Here is a 5,755-nt window from a genome sequence, read left to right as displayed (position 1 = left end):
TTTTTGAGTTAGAGTCTCACTCTGGCCCCCAGGCTGGAGTGCAGTGGTGCCATCTCTGTTCATTGCAACCTCCGCCTCTGGCATTCAACTGATTCTCTTGCCTCAGCCTCCTGAGTATCTGGGATGACAGGCACCTGCCACCACTCCTGGCTAATTTTTGTATTTTGATTAGAGACGGGGTTTCGCCATCTTGGCCAGGCTGGTTTTGAACTCATGACCTTGCGATCCACCCACCTCGGCCTCCCAAAGTGCTGGGATTACAGGCGTGAGCCACCGTGCCCAGCCCAGGGCTAGTGCTCTTAACCTACCGCCACACTCTTTGCCTCTCGTGAATATTTATATATAGATAAATAGGTACTTATCAATTTCCTGCTGTGTACCAGGCCCTGTGCTCTGCGGCATAACAGGAACCGCGGAAGTGTGTGAGCCTGGTCTCAGCCTGAGAGAAATCAGTTATCTGTGTGATCCTTAACCGTGAACAGATGCGCCATGATCTTGAAGCCCACCAACTCGTCTGAAACTGGGCTCCGTTTCTTACCGTGTAACTTTGGTTGAGTCACTCAACTCCTCTGAGCCTTAGTTTTCTTCTCTGAATAGGAGGGGTTAATAGCACTCACATCCCAGAATGGTTAGTGGAGGCCCTCAGGGAATGCTGGGCCCCTTGCCTTCTCTTGAAATGCAACAGCCAGTGCAAGGTGTTATCAGGCCGGGTGAGTAGGGCTGGTCAGTGCCCACGGAGCACAACTGACTCAGAGATCTAGAACTTCAGGAGGAGAGACCCCGGGGTCTAAGGCCATCCGGGAACACTGGAGGAAGATACCTCTCAGCTTGGCCTGGAAGGTTGAGCAGGATTAGAATAAACAGAGAGAAAGAGGCAGGCATTCTCTGGCTAGAGCAGAGCATTTCTGAAGGGCAGATGCCTGGCACACGTGCTGCTCTTCCTCCCTCCAACCCATGGCAGACATCACGAATGGATTCCAGCATTCCTCCTCACCAAGTTGGGACATGTCCTCAGAAGCCTGCTTAGCTTCTTAGACACTAGCAAGAAGGCAGGGTTGGTATTTAGGGAGACGCCTTTGCTGAAAGGTAGTCATTCTCAAAGGGCAGGCTGGGGCCCTCCAGGAAAGGGCCTTGAACTTTGGCCTGGGAACTGAATCTCCGTTTCCTCATCTGTAAGTTTGTGTGGTTCTCACACTGTGGTGTGCTCTGGAGTCACCCAGGGGAGGTTATTAATATAGAATTCCTAGTCCCCATACCCAGAACTTGAATCAGAATCTCTAGAGGTGGTGCCCAGACCCTGTATTTAAACATGCCCCTGAGGGATCGTGATCTTGTCAAAGTTTGAAGCCATCTTAAGCCATTTCTTGACAGTGTCTACATGAGAGAGTCTGGAATGCTATCCTTCCAAGGCAAGGCCTCAGGCTTCCTCAGATCAGGCCTGGCCACTCCTCTTTGGAGGGCGGCGGAGGCCCACCTGCCTTGGGCATCCCAATCCTTATTCCCCCACTATACCCTTTCCAGTTCTCTTCCCTCCCACCACACTTGCTCCAATAAATTTATTTATATACAGATAAATTCGCACATATTCATGTGTATGCATCTATCTAATTCCCCAGCTCAGTTGGCCTCAGCTCCTATTTTGGGACAGATACTTCTGCCTGGGAGTCCGGTAGGCCTGGACCAGCTCTCTCTGGTCTCAGCTTCCCCCTTTGGGTGCCCAAGGTTCTCACTGGCACCCTCCGCCACCCCACCCACTTTTAGCTGGTCACTTCCTTTCTTGGGTTTGAGTGGCTGCGCTGGCAGAGACATCAGAGGCTGCCCCCGCCTGGTGGTGGCCACCCTTCTGTGTGGCTTCCACACCAAAGTCCTTTAGTCCTTTGCCCCTCACATCCTGCCCCCTCCTGCCAGTCAGCTTCGGTACGAAACCCACCCTTGGCAAGAGGAGACGAAGCCCAGATGGGACAAACACCCTGGTCTAGCGCCATATATTACTGGTACTGGGCCTTGGGCAAGCCCTGCCCGTCTGTGAGCCACAGTTTCCTCATTGGTTACATGGGTGTGGTCATAATGCCTCCTTCCTAGGGTTGCTGGGAAGATTAAATAGCTTAACACGGGTAAAGCATTTAGGGCAGTAACTGGTGCTCAGCACCTGGTGGGTGCTCCATAAACGGTAATCATGTGATGAGGAGGGGGGTGGAAAAGAGCACTAACCAAAGTAGTACCGGCTGTGTCGCCATTCAAAGTACAACCAGACCCCTTTTCTCACCTTCCTGACATCGCTGCAAGGTGGACAAGCAGTTGTCTTACAGTGGGAGGCTCAGGCTAGCGAGAGATGTTTTGTCCCCAGCCACACAGCAAATAATGATGGCGCTGGGCAAGGCCTCACCCTTGTCCAGTCCTCTGTGGCTCTAGCCCAGGCTGTGCCACCTCATGCTGATGAGGGGCCAGGGGTTAGGGGCTGGCAGAGGGACAGCGGCGGGTTCCCCCATGGCTTCTGTCTTCCTGGCTTTGGCCTGGCTCTTCTGGGAGGGTCCCCTGATGCTGATGGGCTACTATTCCCAGGCAACGCCAGGCAAGAGGTGAAGAGGGGAGGGATGAAGTGTTCAGGCTGTGGAGTCAGACAGACCCAGGTTCAAGTCTCAGCTCTGCCTCCTCCTCCCTGGCTCTGAGACCTTGGCCAGTTGCTACTTTCTCTGAGCTTCAGTTTTCTCTTATAAATGGAACATGGAGTCCCCCTGGAGTTGTCCCAAGGATTGCAGGGAGAGCAGTACATAGAAAGCTCTGCGTGGCGGCCTCAGGCTGGTCATTTGTGCTGCTGTGTGGGTAAGCTGAGGCTGCTCAGAGCGCAGGCTGCCTGCCACAGGGTGACACTCAGTCTCGACATTGTCTCCTCTCCACGTCCCTGTTATCCTCTTGTGTGCTGAGCGATTTCTACTGCGAGTAGGATTGTCAGAACAGACAGACCTCAGAGATGGTCTGCTGGGCCATGGTGATCTCACAGATGGGCAGGCTGAGTCCAGAAAGGGAGAGGCCCCCCAACTGTTCTCCAGCTGGCCGTCCACTGGGTCTGGCGCCCTGTGCTGAGTTGAGTGGTCTCATGGTGCCCCCTGCCGCCAGACCCCTGCCTTCCTGGCTGCTCCCTGGAGGGTCTGCAGAGCAGACACACAGGCCTTTTTCCTGGGGGGTCAGGGATGCCCGGAGAGTCATTGTGTTTGGGTCCAGGATGCTGCCATTGAATTCTATTCCAGCCTGTCTGGCCCAGCACAGGGGTCATGGGCTATACTTTAGTAGTGAGGAGACCACAGACCACAGTCTGCAGCCCTTCCCTGGCCCTGCTTCCTTCCTCCCCTGCAGGGGACTAGCCTGGCAGAGGCAGTCCACAAAGGGTGCCAGCCCTGTTTCATTAAGCTCACACCTAGGCCAGAGATCAGACAATGGGACCTCAAAAATGCCTTCCAGCTCCAAGGCATGATAATACCTTCAAGCCTCCTATTTTTAAAAAGCCTAAAGAATTATTTCTAATGTGTAAACAAGTGTAGAGTTTAGATCCAATTGTTTCCACGTGGTTCCATGAGACCTGCCAGGCTGCGCTGGATCAGGGAGGGCAGCCATGGATGGCCAGGGAGCCCCAGAAGTCTGACCAGGATCCAATAGGGGAAACCAGCTGAGCCCTGCTCACAGAAGAGTCCTTAGTTAACAGTGGGCTCTGGACCCAGACCACAATTCTCTGCTACTTGCCAGTTCAGAGAGCCCATGCCAGTTACCAAACTGCCCTGGGCATCGGTTTCCTCAGCGGCACACTGAGGGGGAGTATCAGCAACTGGCTCTTAGAATCCTTGTCAAGATTAAATAAGATAAAGTGTGTCAAAGCACATTGGCCCAGCACCTGGCATGTAGTGAACGCTCCATAAATAATGGCGAAAGCCACACTAGCTAAGAGTACTTGGGGACTGCTGTGTGCCGGGCGCTGTGCTAGGCACGTCCCCTGTGTTAACTTCTATAATCCTCACCACAGCCCTTTGAGGGAGATCCACTTATTACCCACATTTTACAAATAAGGAAACTGAGGCACGGAGAAGGGATGTAACTGAGCTAAGGTCAATTACCTAATAATTGAGCTAAGGTTCAAATCCAGGCAATTAAAAATCTACACTTTTAATCATTACTATAATGACAGTTATAATTACAGTAAGAATTATAATTATTGTCCCAAGAGGTGGTAAGCTTCTAGTCCCTGGAGGGGGCTAGAAGAGGCTGGGCAGGCCCCAGGGATTCTGCCCGGAGTGAGGGAAGGGCCGCGTGCTCCTGGACTCGCCTCCATTCGCTTTTCAGCCGGACAGGGGTGGCAGAGTGAGACAGTGTGGAGAAGGTGGAAAGGAGATCCCTCTGGAGAGCTTTTGCGGACTGTCCTGGGCAGGCCTTGCTGCAGCTGTGGGAGGCAGCACCCTGGGGGGCCACTCTGGCCCCCTCCAAGGCCAGAGCCCAAAGCCTCCCTGCAGCTATGGGGAGTCCCTAGGGCTGGGAACCAGAACCCAGTTTTCCACCTCAGTGTCTCCTTGGCTCACAGGCTCCTCTTTGTGCTGGGGTTTCCCCAGCAGCCCAGGGGGCTGACTCCTAGGACCAGAGCTTCCCAGCTCCTCTGTCAGGTGCCTTGGCTTGGGTCAGTCCCTGCCAAAGAGGCTCTCCTCCCCGCAGTGGAAGGAAGAGCCCATTTCCCAGCAGTGCAGAGGCTGGGGGTGGTGGCTGGGTGGGAGTGGTCCCAGGCCCATTGTGTGGGGCCGATAAAGTACGGAAGCTGAGGTTAGAATGGGAGGAAGCCCAAGGCCCCAGGGCTCTTTCCCACGGGTGGGGGCCTCGGGCACGGCCTCGCCAGGCCATCGTGACTGCAGCCTGTGTGTGCTCTGGGGTGACAGTGGTAACACTCACTGAGCAATGAGCACTGGTTACTGAGGGTGGCATGAGTGCCAGGACTGGGCCTTGGGGCCCAGACTTCATCCTGGTGAGCCTTCTATCAGCCCTGTGAGGTGCTGTCACTATGCCTAAGCCATAGCTAAAAAAACGGAAGCTGAGAGGCTAGGAAACTGATCCAAAGTTGGTGAAAGCAGGATTAATATCCAGGTCTGGCTCCAAACCCTTGCTCTGAAATCACACCATATGGTGTGTGCCTCTGTGTGCACGTACACACATGTGTGTTTACAACTCTGGTGGGGCAGCATTCTCAGGAAAGAGGCAGCACTTCCCGAGTCTTTCACTGGAAACATTAAAACGTGTCCTGACCTTGCGTTTTTGAGTAGCAGCATCCTCTGGTGGAGAAACACAGGCCTTGAATTGAGGTAGATTCCAGCTCTGTCACTTAAATGCTGGGTCTCCTTGGGCAAGTGACTTAAATTCTCTGATCCTCTGTTTACTGTTTATAGATTTACTGTGAGGTTTAATGAGATTTTATCTGAGTTATGCTCCATCCAGGGTCTGGCCTATAGTACGAGCTAATGAAGGTGTAATTCATCCATCCATCCACTCATCTACCCACCCATACATTCATTCATCCATCCATCCATCCATCTATCCACCAACCCATGCATTTATCCACCTACCCATCCACCCATCCACCCACCCACTCACCCACCCATCCACCCATCCACCCACCCACTCATCCATCCATCCATCCGTCCATTCTTGGGTGGGTGCTCCACTGAGGCCAGTGGCTTCTCCTGCTGGCTCTATCTGAAATAAGTGCATTCTTCTCCCCTCCCCT

The 5,755-nt window shown here is 53.5% G+C and overlaps 1 protein-coding gene across 8 annotated transcripts in view; it reads left to right on the top strand.

Annotated features, from left to right (window-relative positions):
• RGS3 (regulator of G protein signaling 3) overlaps positions 1–5,755 on the top strand; it is a 129,576-nt gene that overhangs the window by 115,191 nt on the left and 8,630 nt on the right. The gene's annotated exons all lie outside the window — the stretch shown is intronic.

The sequence above is a fragment of the Cebus imitator genome, unplaced genomic scaffold (genome assembly GCF_001604975.1).
Source record: "Cebus imitator isolate Cc_AM_T3 unplaced genomic scaffold, Cebus_imitator-1.0 Scaffold64, whole genome shotgun sequence".
NCBI lineage: Eukaryota > Metazoa > Chordata > Mammalia > Primates > Cebidae > Cebus > Cebus imitator.
This window is presented reverse-complemented; position numbering and strand designations above follow the sequence as displayed.